The sequence below is a fragment of the Triticum dicoccoides genome, chromosome 6A, assembly GCF_002162155.2.
Source record: "Triticum dicoccoides isolate Atlit2015 ecotype Zavitan chromosome 6A, WEW_v2.0, whole genome shotgun sequence".
Taxonomy (NCBI): domain Eukaryota; kingdom Viridiplantae; phylum Streptophyta; class Magnoliopsida; order Poales; family Poaceae; genus Triticum; species Triticum dicoccoides.
In genome coordinates, this window is record NC_041390.1 from 356747523 (window position 1) to 356765977 (window position 18455).

Genomic DNA, 18455 nt, shown 5'->3' on the forward strand with positions numbered 1-18455 from the left:
ATCCTGGCAACACAACTTGCTACCATGATGAATGATGCAGATGCAAAGGAAGATAACACCTTCTCAGATTTCACCCTTGGTGGGGCCAAGGAAATAAAATCTGGATGATCGACCGAGAGACATTTAGCACTCCGCTTCTAATGTTCTCCTTGATGTGCTAGTGTAACCCACTCATAGATATGGTTTGATATCTAGAACATCAAGTAAAAAGGTCGGACTTCGGGAGCACTAGAATCCATAAGGAACAGTTACAGAGGTAAATCCTACGAAATCCTTATGGGGAGGTGTCCAACTTCTTCAATCAAGATACTACAATAATAGGTCTTTCGGCTGGGTGGGGCTGGCCACGACATCCACTTTACCAGTTATCGAGGAACCAATATTATAGTTCTTGGGGAAATGTTCCAACCATCATATCTGCCTGAGATTCAGATCTGGTTGGTGTCAGGATATTCCAGACTCATCGAGTGTAGGAAGAAAAACAGAAGTTTGCAACACAAATCGACGAGATGACGTTGCGAAATTCTCAGGAAATGAACTACGATAGCAAGCTCCAAAACATGAGCTGGTTTTGCTACAAACATGTGAACACGTTGTTCCAGACAAGCATGCCCACATGGTAGTCTTACAATAAAACACTACCGAGTTCTGGTTGGGAACCATAATCGAGGATATGGAAGTCTTGTGCATGACCTAGGATTAGCACATCAACTCCTTTTCCGTGAACAAAACAATCAGTAGCTTGGTGTGCTAGGGTATACATATGGAATGGAGGTTGCAAGTCTCCGAACCACCGAATACTTCGCACGTATGCATGACTGATTTGGGATGATTCCAAAGGAAACAACATTGACTTTCTCGAGTCCATGGCGGCAACTTGCATCAAATGCACATGAACTGGAGGAAGTCACTTCTTACATCCGAACATATGCTTCATGAACTAGCATGAACAAATGCTTTCAAAAGTTTCCAACACTAGCTTAATGTTCAATAAAATCATGGAGGAGATAAGGATGTTGCCAATGGGCTCAACAACAATTCATCTAGGTTTCCTTTTAAAAGGAATTCCATAGTTAAGTGAACACGGTGATAGCATTGGTCAGACCAAAGATGTAATGGTGCATGCTCGAGGGATCAACCACGAATAAGACAACATTACGAGCATCGTTGGTACTGATTTGATTTGACGATAGCCCACACTCAAATCAAAGGATTGATAAGACAATAGGTCCAGCAACTGATCACAAGGACCAATCGATGAAGATATCATCTTTCTTCAGCACACCCTACACAAGAATATCCCTTTGGAACGAACTAAGTCAGGCAAGCTTTTATCTTCCAACTCTCCAAGTTGTTGTCTAGCTTAACCAACTAGCTCAGGGATATCTAACACCGATTTTTGGAGAGAAGGTGGTTCACAAGAACCGAACTTGATCACGAGATCAACATAGCGGTCAGGCGACAACCTGGTGATACTTCTGAGAAGAAATTTGGAATATCATGAACCACCGGTATGTTACTAAGCTCGAGAACAATCTTACTTTTCAGGGCAAGACGATATGATCAAATAAGCAAGGATTGGCACTATCCTAACTCACGGATCGGAGAGTGCACCAGAAATAAGGACTAGGTAGCACGATCAGTCTTAGAAGGATGATTCAAAAACCAACATGCTAAGAATGAAATTATTATCCTTTAACTACCAAGCAACGAGGTTGCTGGGAGTATTGATTTCACACACCATGATTCATTTGTCGGCATTCCGGTGACAATAACACAGGAACCGAGGAATGAACAATGATGGCAAGAAGTATCACTGTACCAAGAGTTCATAGGATGGTGTGCAATTCCTATAACAATCTCGATATAAAATATGTAATACTCCAAGGTAGAGCAGAACAAAAGCTGGATTAGCAATTTGTTCTGCGGAGCACAACTTCTTTGACCCAATCCTGGACATGGAAGAGGTACTGGAGTTTGTTTCTCCTAGTCATTCCGCGATAGAATGGCTTGAAGGACCACAAGAGTAATAGGCATCGATAAACGAACACACGCATACTCTTGACTATCAATTGATAGACGAAGGTCAGAAACAACTAAGATGGGACAACTCAAAAGAACATATGATTTTCTGAGTTGTGGATGCATGGATTAGCACGTCGAACGAAGTTCAACATATTTCTTCCGGATAACCCATGCAGAAAGGTAGAACTGGCAGAGCCACAATATAGCATGGAGAACTCATCGACAGCACTCTTGTTGTCATCTTTTGGTTCAGAAGAACTCCTGCCAAGAATGGTTCATGGTAATTGGAAGAAGGATGTACCACGAACCTCGAGGACTATCGCAAGGATTACTAATATCCTAAAGGCACTAGCAATTACTATCAACATGAAGTAGGTAGAGTGAATCTCGGGTTCAAGAACCCAGGAACAGAATACCTATTACTAAGTAGCATCACGGGATGCTTTCGAGAATGATGGCCAGAATCATCACACTGGGAACACAAATCATCGCTAAATTACTAGATGATCCCCTAAGACACCTAGGGTCATAATAATATCTCCAACATATATGTCAAGGTAACGGAGTACCTCAACTCACTGATTAGTGTGGTTAATCTGGCCCATGGGAACATTGAACCGGGAAGAAAGGATTTGCAAATGCATCAGACTACTTAGAAACCTGGGATGACTCGGACAGCATAACGGCTGTAAATGCTCAGAAAAGATTTGAGACATTCACAAAAATGGTGGCATAACCACTCAGAAGCACAATATCAAGGTTTCGAGATCAACAATTAACATACGGAAGATAGTAGGAACTGAACTCAAGCTTAAATCCAACAATCTTATAAGTCTACTGATTAGTAACGCGTGATCCTGACGGAAAGAAGAGATAGCCTAGTTCTTAATCCCCGTAGAAGAGAAGATGATGACTCAGATCAGAGGGCCATGAGGTATAAGGAGTAAAAGAGCCTTACGTTCCATCCCACAATCAATTCCCTTACATATAACTAAGAATTTCTAGACTCAACTTCGACCAGTTTGGCTTGGTAATCCTACAGGCAGTCAAGCTCTGATACCAACGCTGTCAGGACCCCGACTCAATGCCACATCGATCTAGCATGTAACACCTCATATCACTTTGCGGCCTCACGCACGGTATTTCCACGGGTGTCGCCTTACCTTTGCCCGGGACCGTTTGCGCCTTTTGGCACACGTATATGACAGTGTCGCTAGCATCCATATGATAAGGAGCCCGGGCTGACATGGCTAGTCGTAAATCCAAAGTGGCACAGACTTACAGGGACAGGCATCCATGACCCAGCATCGAACGTGTCGGTCATCAGCGAGTGAATCCAGGCTGTAGCACTGGGCTAGCAGGACTCCGGTGAACCGGGCTGTAGCAGGCTAACAGGACTCCGATATTCATCGCGTGACATTTCCCCGAAGGGACAGACACAGGATCGAAGAAGGACACATGCCGGCCAGCCTAAGTGTTCCGGAGCAGTAGCAAGCTACCATGGCTCGGTGGAAACACTAGGAGACATTTCCCTGTAAGAGAGGCTACTAAGGATAAACAACTAGATAGTCAGATCCCACACATACCAAGCATTTCAATAACATACACACAATATGCTCGATATGTGCAAACACAACATGGCATCACAACATGACTCTACGACTCAAGTAATTTATTCAATAGGCTCCGAGGAGCGAGATATTACAAACATGGGTCTCATGACCCAACAATCAGAGCATACAAGTCAAAGCACAAGCGGAAGCTATCATGTCTGGGTACAGACATCTATAAATGAAAAAGGCTGAGAAGCCTGACTATCTATCAGATCCTGCCGAGGGCACAAGATCGTAGCTGAGGTAACAAGCTAAACGTCGAAGTCCACGTGGAACTACTAGTGAGACTGAAGTCTCTCTGCAAAAACATAAAATAGGCAAACGTGAGTACAAATGTACCCAGCAAGACTTACATCAGAACTAACTACATATGCATCATCTTCAACAAGGGGATGGTGGGGTTTAACTGCAGCAAGCCAGCTTTGACTCGGTGGCTATCCTGAACTACGACTGCAATGTAACTCTTTTGAGGTGGCGCACACGAGTCCACATATTCACCATATCAATACACCACTATGGATCCGCTCCCGTCTCCCTACAAGAACGCCATCCATAGCACTCACGCTTATCTTGCGCATTTTAAAGTATCCACTTTCACTTGTCTATGAACTGATATAAGCAATCCAGAAGTCCTTTTCCGCGGACACGGCTATTCGAATAGTTGATGTTAACCATGCAGGGGTGTACTTCTTCATACATGTTTCCACCACTTAGCGTCTGCACACGACATGTGCTCGGCAGACTTCAAGCGAAAGCCGACGTGGGTGTAGACCACGACCTACCTAAACACTCAAGTCTCTAGTCCAGGTTTATCGCCTATTCGGGTTCCATCCATGAGGAGATCCGGCCGGAGTTTCGCTCACAACCCCAAACGATGTGAACAGGGTTCCCGAGATACCAAACGGGCATCCGGTACACCATGCCACGTACCTACCGCATCACAGCCCACCCCTATGGTCAGTGCTGTCCACGGCCTCCAGTAAGCTACAAACACCAGAAACTACTTGCAACTCCTGGACAGAGGACGAGGGTGAATAAGAAGTCGAGCGGGGTCATATTTCAGGGCCCAATGTATGGTAGTAGCTGAATCATGGATCACAAACACAGAACTCAGTTCCTAAGGACGGCTTCAATGAGACAACCCACCATGTACTCCTACATGGCCTCTCACCGCTACCTTTACCAAATCGTGTTCACCACTTAGCTCACACACAGTAGGACACGTTCACACACCTCTGATTCATCCCTGATGAATCAGACCTGACTCGACTCTAAGCAGTAGCAGGCATGACAAACAAGCATGAATGAGTAGGCACAACAGGGCTCAAACAACTCCTACTCATGCTAGTGGGTTTCATCTATTTACTGTGGCAATGACAGGTCATGCAAAGGATAAAGGGGTTCAGCTACCGCAACAAGTAACAGATGAATCGATGTTGTCCTAATGCAGTAAAAGAGAGCAGGAGCGAGAGAGTAGGATTGTATCGGAATGAACAAGGGGGTTTTGCTTGCCTGGCACTTCTGAAGATAATATAGCTCTTCATCGGTGTCATCGATCACATCGTCGGTACACGTCTATCGAGAGGGGACAAATACCGGCAATACAGAAAAAAACACGATCAATGCAATGCACAATATGATGCATGCTATGACATGGCAATATGAATGTGTTTTGGGCTAATGCACCTAAAACCAGATTAAATGAAGTTGGTTTGAATCCAAGATTCAAATTCAAACTCCATATGTGGTTATTTAAATGCCCTTTAATTGATTTGTGCTAAACAGCAGCTATAAGTTCTTCTAACATGCATGAAAATGGTACAGGTGGATTCCTTGAATTTTTCTGATAATTTTTCATATATAAATTAATTAATTTGGAGTTACGGTTAATTTTCTATGATTTATTGAAGTTTTAGCTATTTTCTGGAATTTTCTGATTATTTATAAAATAAACTAAATTCCAGAAAATGAATATTTGCGTCAGCATGACCTCACCCTGACGTCATCAGGTCAATAGGGCGGTCCAGGTCAAACCTGACGTGTGGGGTCCACACGTCAGTGACACGGGTTAAACAGGGGGGTTTAGTTTAGCTTAATTAAAGATTAGGGCACTAGGGCCCACATGTCAGTGTCAGCAGGGGGTAATTAAATTAAAATAAACTAAACTAATTAACAGGGGGGCTGGCCCCACCTGTCATTGACCCAGGGGGGGTTCCGCCGTGGTCAAGTGGGTCAACCCACCGGCGGCTTGACGCCGGCGAGGCCAGCCGCGGTGGCGAGCCTCGGGTTTTGCCCACAGGGCTCGGTTTGGCGTGCGGAGCACAGCTTCGGGATGCGGACGCTCGTCCGCATCCAACTGTGGTGGTGGCGCGGCCGGGGAGTGGCCGGAGTGGTGCCGGCAACGAGCTCGGCGGCGGCCAAAGCTCGGGTGCAAGTGGGGATGGGGCTGCGGTGCGCAAACGAGCGCGGTGAGGTGCCACGGAGGCTCTACGCGATGCGGGGAGCGTGTTGGGCGCATGCCCGGGACCAAATGGTCACCGGAGCTACGCCGACGTTGAGCTCAGGCGGCGGCGCGTTTCGGCCATAAAGGGGGCGACGGCTACGGCGATCAAATGAAGCGGGGAAGAGGGGGAAAGGGTGGAGGATCTCACAGCGATCACGAAGAGGGGCTCGGCTTGCTCGGGAATGGCCGGAGTTCCACGAATTTGGGCGAGGGCGACCGGCGGGTCCGAGGTAGGAGATGAGCCCGGAGAGGATGTTCGGGGCTTCCGGAGGGGCGTGGCTCGGTGGAGGAGGAGGAGGGGGTCAAGGCGGAGCCTTTGGGCGCATCGGCGGGGCTAGGGGTGGCCGGTGGCCACGGGTACGGCGACGATGACAGCGAGCTCCGCTCGGTGGTGTGCGCGAGAGGGGAGCAGAGGAGGGGATGGGGTCCAGGCGGAGAGAGGAGAGGTGCAGGGGGCGAGGGGGAGTGTGTGGCACTCGCAGGCGCGTCGGGGCGGCGGTGGGAAGCAGGAGGTGGCCGGGGCGCATGGCCGCGCGCGCCGGGCGCGTGCCCGTCCTCCTGGCAGGGAGGAAGACGACAGGGGAGGAGAGGTGAGCTGGGCGACCAGTGTTGGGCCGCCAGATGGTTTGGGCCGGGTGGGCTGACAGGTAACTTCCTTCTCTCTCTCTGTCTTTTATTTTAATTACTGTTTTCTATTTCTGCAATTTGTTTTTGGATTTGATTTAAAATATCAAATCATTTTATAAAATCCTGGAAATAATTATGGGTGCTTTCTGAATTATTTCAGTGACCCTTAACAATTTCCAACATTTATTTGAACATTTAAATTATTTATAGTATTCAAATGCCCAAAGTCAAATACAATATGGTTTATTCAAAAAATCCAAAAATGTCTTGGAAAAATATCCATCATCTCTGGATATGGTTTTCACCCTTTTCCAGTGATCATGAACATTTTTGCAAACCAATTTGGGTTCTTTGAAAATATTTTTGAAGTTGAACCTATTTGCAATGCTTTGGTGCTAGGGCTTGGTCATCCCCATTTCAAATTTCATACAATTTAAACATGTTGCACACACAAAGCTAGCCTAGAGCATTACCAGAAGCTAGGGATGTGACATTCGTCTTTGCCCAAAAATAGTATAGATTCATGGAATAAGTGCGAAGATGCTTTTATCTCTAACTATTTTCCTCCCGCTAAGATAATCTATCTTAGAAACGATATTATGAATTTTAAGCAACTTGATCATGAACATGTTGCACAAACTTGGGAGAGGATGAAATTAATGGTACGTAATTGCCCAACACATGGTTTGAATTTGTGGATGATTATACAAAATTTTTATGTCGGATTGAATTTTGCTTCTAGAAATCTTTTAGATTCGGCTGCGGGAGGCACTTTTATGGAAATCACTTTAGGATAAGCTACTAAACTCCTACATAATATTATGGTTAATTATTCTCAATGGCACACTGAAAGATCTACTAATAAGAAAGTGCCTGCAATAGAAGAAATTAATGTTTTGAGTGGAAAGATGGATGAACTTATGAAATTATTTGCTAATAAAAGTGTTTCTTCTGATCCTAATGATATGCCTTTGTCTACTTTGATTGAGAATAATAATGAATCTATGGATGTGAATTTTGTTGGTAGGAACAATTTTGGTAAAAACGCGTATAGAGGAAACTTCAATCCTAGGCCTTATCCTAGTAATTCCTCTAATAATTACGGTAATTCCAACAACAATTCTTATGGAAATTATAATGAGATGCCCTCTGATTTTTAATCTAATATTAAAGAATTTATTACTTCGCAAAAGAATTTCAATGCTTTGATTGAAGAAAAATTGCTTAAGATTGATGAGTTGGCTAGGAACGTTGATAGAATTTCTCTTGATGTTGATTCTTTGATACTTAGATCTATTCTGCCTAAGCATGATATCAATGAGTCTCTCAAAGCCATGAGAATTTCCATTGATGAGTGCAAAGAAATCACCGCTAGGATGTGTGCTAAGAAAGATTCCTTTCTAAGAGCGTGGTCTTCTAGTTTCCATGATAATAAAGATGAAGATCTAAAAGTTATTGATGTGTCCCATATTAAATCTTTGTTTTGCAATATGAATCTTGATAATAATGGGACTGAATATGATCCACCTTTGCCTAGAAGGCGTTCCAAAAATTCGGAGTTTTTAAATCATGATGCTAAATTTGATAAAAGTGGGATTGAAGAGATCAAAACTCTAGATGTTAATGAACCTACTATTTTGGATTTCAAGGAATTTAATTATAATAGCTGCTCTTTGATAGATTGTGTTTCCTTGTTGCAATCCAAGCTAAATTCTCCTCATGCTTATAGTCAAAATAAAGCTTTACCAAACATATCGTTGATGCTTTGATGCAATCTTATGAAGAAAAACTTGAGTTGGAAGTTTATATCCCTAGAAAACTTTATGATGAGTGGGAAACAACTATTAACATTAAAATTAAATATCATGAATGCTATGCTTAGTGTGATTTGGGTGCTAGTGTTTCCATGATTCCAAAGACATGGTGCGATTTGTTAGGTTTCCGTGATTTTGATGATTGCTCTCTAAACTTGCCCCTTGCGGATTCCACTATTAAGAAACCTATGGGAAGAATTAATGATGTTCTTATTGTTGCAAATAGGAATTATGTGCCCATAGATTTTATCATTCTTGATATAGATTGCAATCCTTCATGTCCTATTATTCTTGGTAGACCTTTCCTTAGAACGATTGGTGCAATTATTAATATGAAGGAAGGAAATATTAGATTCCAATTTCCGTTAAGGAAAGGCATGTAACACTTTCCTAGAAATAAAATTAAATTACCTTATGAATCTATTATGAGAGCCACTTATGGATTGCCTGCCAACGATGGCAATACCTAGATCTATCCTTGCTTTTTATGCCTAGCTAGGGGCGTTAAACGATAGCGCTTGTTGGGAGGCAACCCAATTTTATTTTTATTCCTTGCTTTTTGCTCCTGTTTAGTAATAAATAATTTATCTAGCATCTGTTTTGGTTGTGTTTTTGTTTTTAATTAGTGTTTCTGCCAAGTAGAACCGTTGGGAAGACTTGCGGAAAGTCTTTTTAATCTTGCTGTAAAAAACAGAAACTTTAGCGCTCACAATATCTGCTGTAATTTTTATTTGGAAAGTGATATTTAGTTAATTATTTTTGCAGATGATTAATAGGTAAATTCCTCACGTCCAGAATTTTTTTTAGAATTTTTGGGGTTCCAGATCTTGCGCTAGCTACAGATTACTACAGACTGTTCTGTTTTTGACAGATTCTGTTTTTCGTGTGTTGTTTGCTTATTTTGATGAATCTATGACTAGTAAAATAGTTTATAAACCATAGAGAAGTTGGAATACAGTAGGTTTAACACCAATATAAATAAATAATGAGTTCATTACAGTACCTTTAAGTGGTCTTTTGTTTTCTTTCGCTAACGGAGCTCACGAGATTTTCTACTTTAAGTTTTCTGTTGTGAAGTTTTCAAGTTTTGGGTAAAGATTTGATGGATTATGGAACAAGGAGTGGCAAGATCTTTAGCTTGGGGATTCCCATGGCACCCCCAAGATAATCTAAGGGTACCTAAAAGCCAAAGCTTGGGGATGCTCCAGAAGGCATCCCCTCTTTCGTCTACTTCTATCGGTAACTTTACTTGGAGCTATATTTTATTCACCACATGATATGTGTTTTGCTTGGAGCGTCTTGTATGATTTGAGTCTTCAATTTTTAGTTTAACACAATCATCTTTGATGTACACACCTTTTTAGAGGGACACACATGATTTGGAAATTATTAGAATAATCTATGTGCTTCATTATATCTTTTGAGTTATATAGTTTTGCTCTAGTGCTTCACTTATATCTTTTAGAGCACGGTGGTAGATTTGTTTTATAGAAACTATTGATCTCTCATGCTTCACTTAGATTATTTTGAGAGTCTTAAATAGCATGGTAATTTCCTTAAATAATCATATATGCTAGGTATACAAGATTAATAATAAAATTCTCTTATGAGTGTGTTGAATACTATGAGAAGTTTGATACTTGATAATTGTTTTGAGATATGGAGATGGTGATATTAGAGTCATGCTAGTTGAGTAGTTGTGAATTTGAGAAATAGTTGTGTTAAAGTTTGTGATTCCCGTAGCATGCACGTATGGTGAGCCGTTATGTGATGAAGTCGGAGCATGATTTATTTATTGATTGTCTTCCTTATGAGTGGTGGTCGGGGACGAGCGATGGTCTTTTCCTACCAATCTATCCCCCAAGGAGAATGCGCGTAATACTTTGCTTTGTTAACTTGTAGATTTTTGCAATAAGTATATGAGTTCCTTACGACTAATGTTGAGTCCATGCATCATACGCACTCTCACCCTTCCACCATTGCTAGCCTCTCTAATACCGCACACCTTTCTCTGGTATCATACACCCACAATATACCTTCCTCAAAACAGCCACCATACCTACCTATCATGGCATTTCCATAGCCATTCTGAGATATATTGCCATGCAACTTCCCACCATTCCGATTATTATGACACGCTCCATCATTGTCATATTGCTTTGCATGTTCATGTAGTTGACATTGTATTTGTGGCAAAGCCACAGTTCATAATTCTTTCATACATGTCACTCATGAGTCATTGCATATCCCGGTACACCGCCGGAGGCATTCACATAGAGTCATATTTTGTTCTAAGTATCAAGTAGTAATTCTTGAGTTGTAAGAAAATAAAAGTGTGATGATCATCATTATTAGAGCATTGTCCCAGTGAGGAAAGGATGATGGAGACTATGATTCCCCCACAAGTCGGGATGAGACTCCGGACGGAAAAAAAGAGGCCATAAAAAGGCCGAAATAAAAAAATATGAGAGAAAAAGAGAGAAGGGACAATGCTACTATCCCTTTACCACACTTGTGCTTCAAAGTAGCACCATGATCTTCATGATAGAGAGTCTCATTAGCACTTTCATATACTAGTGGGAATTTTTCATTATAGAACTTGGCTTGTATATTCCAATGATGGGCTTCCTCAAAATGCCCTAGGTCTTCGTGAGCAAGCAAGTTGGATGCACACCCACTTAGTTTCTTTTTGAGCTTTCATATACTTATAGCTCTAGTGCATCTGTTGTATGACAATCCCTACTCACTCATATTGATATCTATTGATGGGAATCTCTGTAGCCCGTTGATACGCCTAGTTGATGTGAGACTATCTTCTCCCTTTGGTCTTCTCCACAACCACCATTCTATTCCACCTAAAGTGCTATGTCCATGGCTCACACTCATGTATTGCGTGAAGATTGAAAAAGTTTGACAACACCGAATGTATGAAATAATTGCTTGGCTTGTCATCGGGGTTGTGCATGATTTAAATACTTTGTGTGGTTAAGATAGAGCATAGCCAGACTATATGATTTTGTAGGGATAACTTTCTTTGGCCATGTTATTTTGAGAAGACATAATTGCTTAGTTAGTATGCTTGAAGTATTATTATCTCTATGTCAATATTGAACTTTTGACTTAAATCTTTCGGATCTGAATATCCATACCACAATTAAGAAGAATTACATTGAAATTATGCCAAGTAGCATTCCACATCAAAAAATTTGTTTTTATCATTTACCTACTTGAGGACGAGCAATAATTAAACTTGGGGATGCTTGATATGTCTGAAACGTATCTATAATTTCTGATTGCTCCATGCTATATTATCTTCCGTTTTGGAAATTATTGGGCTTTACTATCCACTTTTATATTATTTTTGGGACTAACCTATTAACCGGAGGCCCAGCCTAGAATTGCTGTTTTTTTTGCCTCTTTTAGGGTTTCGAAGAAAAGGAATACCAAACGGAGTCCAAACGGAATGAAACCTTCGGGAACGTGATTTTTTGAACGAACAAGATCCAGGAGACTTGGACCCTATGTCAAGCAACCAACAGGGAGGCCACGAGGTAGGGGGGCGCGCGTACCCCCCCAGGCGCGCCAGCCACCCTCGTGGGCCCCCTGTTGCTCCACCGACATACTTCTTCCTCCTATATATACCTACGTACCACCAAACGATCAGATACAGAGCCAAAACGCTAATTCCACCGCCGTAACTTTCTGTATCCACGAGATCCCATCTTGGGGCCTGTTCCGGAGCTCCGCCGGAGGGGGCATCGATGAAGGAGGGCTTCTACATCAACACCAAAGCCTCTGCGATGAAGTGTGAGTAGTTTACCTCAGACCTTCGGGTCCATAGTAATTAGCTAGATGGCTTCTTCTCTCTTTTTGGATCTCAATACAAAGTTCTCCCCCTCTCTTGTGGAGATATATTTGATGTAATCTTCTTTTGCGGTGTGTTTGTTGAGACCGTTGAATTGTGGCTTTATGATCAAGTTTATCTATGAACAATATTTGAATCTTCTCTGAATTCTTTTATGTATGATTGGTTATCTTTGCACGTCTCTTCGAATTATCACTTTGGTTTGGCCTACTAGATTGATCTTTCTTGCAATGGGAGAAGTGCTTAGCTTTGGGTTCAATCCTGTGGTATCCTTTCCCAGTGACAGTAGGGGTAGCAAGGCACATATTGTATTGTATTATTGCCATCGAGGATAACAAGATGGGGTTTTCATCATATTGCATGAGTTTATCCCTCTACATCATGTCATCTTGCTTAGGCATTACTCTGTTCTTATGAACTTAATACTCTAGATGCATGCTGGATAGCAGTCGATGTGTGGAGTAATAGTAGTAGATGCAGGTAGGAGTCGGTCTACTTGTCTTGGACGTGATGCCTATATACATGATTAAACCTAGATATTCTCATAACTATGCTTAATTCTGTCAATTGCTCAACAGTAATTTGTTCACCCGCCGTAAAATACTTATGCTCTTGAGAGAAGCCACTAGTGAAACCTATGGCCCCCGGGTCTATCTTCATCATATTAATCTTCCAATACTTAGTTATTTTCATTGCTTTTATTTTACTTTGCATCTTTATCATAAAAATACCAAAAATATTATCTTATCATATCTATCAGATCTCACTGTCGTAATTGATCGTGTAGGTATTGACAACCCCTTATCGCGTTGGTTGCGAGGTTTTATTTTTTTTGTGTAGGTGCGAGGGACTCGCGCGTAGCCTCCTACTGGATTGATACCTTGGTTCTCAAAAACTGAAGGAAATACTTACGCGACTTTGCTGCACCACCCTTTCCTCTTCAAGGGAAAACCAACGCAAGTGCTCAAGAGGTAGCAGAGACCTCCCCCTTGAGTAAAGCTGACATCCTCCGAGCCTTTCCTGAGGATGACGAGGCCGGCGACCGCTTGGAGAGGGGAGATTTGCCCGTCGTCCCGACGAGGGACCGGTCGGGGTTGATCTCCCAGGACGCTACTTCTGTTCCGACACTGCTTGGAGCCGCTTCTGGCCCAACCGCCCCTCCTGCTTCTACTTCCGTAGCTGGTTGATATGTCTCCAACGTATCTACTTTTCCGAAAACTTTTGCCCTTGTTTTGGACTCTAACTTGCATGATTTGAATGGAACTAACCCGGACTTACGTTGTTTTCAGCAGAATACTCTCAAACGTTCTTGGAATGACCTGAAACTTCGCGGAGCCACTTTTCAGAAATAAGAAAAATACCTGCAAAAGATGAAGGCCAGGGGGCCCACCACCTCTCCACGAGGGTGGGGGCACGCCTGCCCCCCTAGGGCGTGCCCCCTACCTCGTGGGCCCCCTGTTTCCTCTCCGACTCCAACTCCAACTCCATATATTGAGTTTCGTGGGGAAAAATCAGAGAGAAGAAATCATCGCGTTTTATGATACGGAGCCGCCGCCAAGCCCTAAAACCTCTCGGGAGGGCTGATCTGGATTCCGTTCGAGGCTCCGGAGAGGGGAAACCGTCGCCATCGTCATCATCAACCATCCTCCATCACCAATTTCATGATGCTCACCGCCGTGCGTGAGTAATTCCATCGTAGGGTTGCTGGACGGTGATGGGTTGGATGGGATCTATCATGTAATCGAGTTAGTTTTGTTAGGGTTTGATCCCTAGTGTCAACTATGTTCTGAGATTGATGTTGCTATGACTTTGCTATGCTTAATGCTTGTCACTAGGGCCCGAGTGCCATGATTTCAGATCTAAACCTATTATGTTTTCATCAATATATGAGTGTTCTTGATCCTATCTTGCAAGTCTATAGTCACCTATTATGTGGTATGATCCGTTAACCCCGAAGTGACAATAATCGGGATACTTACCAGTGATGACCGCAGTTTGAGGAGTTCATGTATTCACTATGTGTTAATGCTTTGTTCCGGTTCTCTATTAAAAGGAGGCCTTAATATCCCATAGTTTCCGTAAGGACCCCGCTGCAACGGGAGGGTAGGACAAAAGATGTCATGCAAGTTCTTTTCCATCAGCACGTATGACAATATTCAGAATACATGCCTACATTATATCAATGAAATGGAGCTAGTTCTATGTCACCCTAGGTTATGACTGTTACATGATGAACCGCATCCGGCATAATTCTTCAGCACTGATCCATTGCCTATGAGCTTTCCATATATTGTTCTTCGCTTATTTACTTTCCCGTTGCTATTGCTATCGTCACTACAAAATACCAAAAACATTGCTTTTACTACTGTTACCTCTTGCTACCATTACCACTACAATCATATTACTTTCTACTAAACACTTTGCTGCAGATATTAAGTTTCCAGGTGTGGTTGAATTGACAACTCAGCTGCTAACACTTGAGAGTATTCTTTGGCTCCCCTTGTGTCGAATCAATAAATTTGGGTTGAATACTTTACTTTCGAAAACTGTTGCGATCCCCTATACTTGTGGGTTATCAAGACTATTTTCTAGCATCGTTGTCGGGGAGCATAGCTCTATTCTTTGAGTCACTTGGGATATATATCTGCTTATCATTATGAAGAACTTGACCCTGATTTTGCTACTTCACCTATCTGTGTTACTGATAAGGATTATGAATTCTCTGTTGATCTTGATATAATTACTTTGGTTGAATCTGATCCTTTTCATGGTTATGAATCTAAAACTGTTGTGGCACATCTTACTAAATTGAATGATATAGCCACCCTGTTCACTAAAGATGAGAGAACTCGTTACTTTTACATCCTCAAAATATTTCCGTTCTCATTAAAGGGTAATGCTAAGATATGGTTTAATTCTCTTGATCCTTGTTGTGTGCGTAGTCCCCAGGATATGATTTATTACTTCTCTGCTAAATATTTCCCTGGTCATAAGAAACAAGCTGCTTTAAGGGATATATATAATTTTGTGCAAATTGTAGAAGAGAGTCCCCCACAAGCTTGGGGGAGGCTTCTCCAATTACTTAATGCTTTGCTTGATCATCCTCTTAAGAAAAATAAAATACTTGATATCTTTTATAACGGACTAACCGATGCCTCCAGAGATAACCTGGATAGTTGTGCTGGTTCTGTTTTCAGGGAAAGAACACTAGATGAAGCTGAAATTCTATTGAACAATATGTTGACAAATGAAAATAATTGGACACCTCCGGAGCCAACTCCTAAGCCTATTCCTAAACCAACTCCAAAGAAGAGGGGTATTCTATTTCTCAGTCCTGAAGATATGCAAGAGGCAAAGAAATCTATGAAAGAAAAAGTTATTAAAGCTGAAGATGTTAATAATTTACCTCCTATTGAAGAAATACATGATCTTAATTTACCGCCTGTTGAAGAAACATATAATCTTAATCCATTACCTATTGAAGAAACTCATGGTCTTGATAACCCGACACAGGTAGTAAAGGTAAATTCTCTCTATAGATATGATAAGGCTGAAATCCCATTTACTAAATTTGCTAGCCCATGCTTAAATGAGTTTGATAAATTTATGGCTAAGCAAGAAGACTTTAATGCTAATTTTGGTAGACAATTGAAATGCAATTCAAATATGCTTGAACACTTGGGTGATTATATGGCTAATGTTTAAGGTGATCTTAAACTTATTAGTAAACATGCTTCCATGGTTACCACTCAAGTAGAACAAGTACTTAAAGCTCAAAATGATTTGCTCAGTGAATTGAATAGTAAAGATGTAGCGACCCGACCTCAGACGGTCAAGTCTCTGTGCTTCAGTGTCATCCCTGGATCGGTATGCTGACACACACAGTACTTGAGGATTTATAACAGAGGTAAATCACATGTATAAAGTAACGTAAAATACAATTACCTCAATCCAAATAGCGGAAGTAACAAGGTTGTGGATTCCCATCAACACCAACGGCAAAGTTGAGTGTAGAAATCGTAACCCTAACGTATCACTTACTCGTCGTAAGAAGTCCTGCAACATGAGACGTTGCAGCCACAAAGGGTCAGTACATTGAATGTACTGGAAAATTCACACCATAGAGAAATGATGAACAATGGCTTTCACTACATGCATATATGGCTGGTGGAAAAGCTCTATGGTTATAAGGTTTTTGCGAAAGGCCAATTTTTCCCTACTACAAAGGAATAAATTTTATTTAACTATCATGGTGGTTGTTAACATTGAGAGTGTAGACACCCTCTCAATCCCAATTAAGCATCATCATTAAAACCCAACAAGATTAATTAAAGTCACATGATGAGATTCACATGATAATCCAAGTACTAGATACTCAAGATGTCCATAAACGGGGACACGGCTAATCATGATTAGTTTATACACTCTGCAGAGGTTTGCGCACTTTTCCCCACAAGACTCGATCTCCTCTGTTGGATTTCTCGCACTACATGGTGTTTGAGAAACGGATGACCGACACATAGTCTTTCAGAAGTGTTTGCACCTTACGATGGGTAGACCGTACCACCTACTACCCCTACATCTGCAAGTCTACCACTGTAAGAGTTCACACGACTTAATCAACTATGCTAGAGCCCATAATAGCTTGTGGCTGCCACGGAATTTTCTAGTATGAATAATCTCATGATCCCTTTGAGCCTGGGTGGCGGTCCTTAAAAAAACAAGCAATCGCTGGAATATCAAGGTGCCTCAATCCACCCAGATGTGTGTTAAGTTGCCACCTTAAGTAAACCATTAATTAACAATCTCACATCTGTCATGAATACTCTCAAACCCAATCCACGTCTACGAGCATAGCATAGCAGTATAAGCATAACATAATAGTAACTCCCAAGGTTTGGATGCAGGGCAATAGGTTCCTACCTCATCAACTACTTCCCAATACCCACATGTTATCAATGCTACTCATGCAATGTTTGAGGTTGAAACTAATGCAAAAAAACTAGGTATGAATGGAATATGATCAAAGTGAGAACTTTCCTGCAATGTTGATGAAGATGACTCGCACTCAAAACTCCTGATGGTTCTACTCGTCACACTCCAGTCAATCTATCGTAAGCAAGCAATAGTAACCACACATAAGCTATCACTCAAAAGATCAGAAAGAACGAAGAAGACGATTTGGAAAACATCAAAACCAAGCAAATAACTCTTGCAACATAAAAAAATATCTAACAGTACCAAAATTAAGTGAATTTGGCCTTATCAGAAAGTTTAGGTCAAGAGCTTCGATTTGCAAAAAGAATCAACTCAAACGGAGCTACGAAACTCAAGTTATGATCAAACGAAGTTTGAATACAAATCTGGTCTAATTCAAAATTTAAAATTTCAAAAACATGTTTGAGTTGGATTACTGGATAGAGGAGATCATAACAAATAAGTGGGCGTTGCTTTCGTTGGATTTGGACTAACGAGTAAAAAGATGTGGTCGTTTGAAGTAGAGGGACTAATTTGTAAGAAAGATAATTACATCTAGGTCCCTAGCCGAAATTAAAACAGAAAAAGAAAAACCTATCTAACGAACGTTCGCTAAAGAGACTATCCTAGTGAAAACTGATCATTACAAATCTAAACTAGTGAGCGTTCTCTATATAATTAAACCTAGTAATAAACCGACTAAACCGAACTAAAAGAAAAACCGGACGGGGCGGTTTTTACCGGTTCAAAGAAAAGACCGGTGGCGGCGGTGATGAACTCCAGCGATGGCGGGATGCGGCGCGGCGAGGCAAGTACGCGGCGCGGGGAGGAGGCGTGGTGGTGCTGGCAGCAAGCGGCGGCCCGGTGCGAGTGGAGTGCGACGGTGGCGCGGGCAGAGTGCGGCGAGCGGTGGCGCGAGGCGGCGGATCTCACCGGCGGCGACGGGGCGCGAGATGTGAGGCGAGGCGAGGCGAGGGGAGGGGAGGCCGGGGCGGCGCATTGGTGGAGGAGGGGGCAAGGCGGCGGCCTGG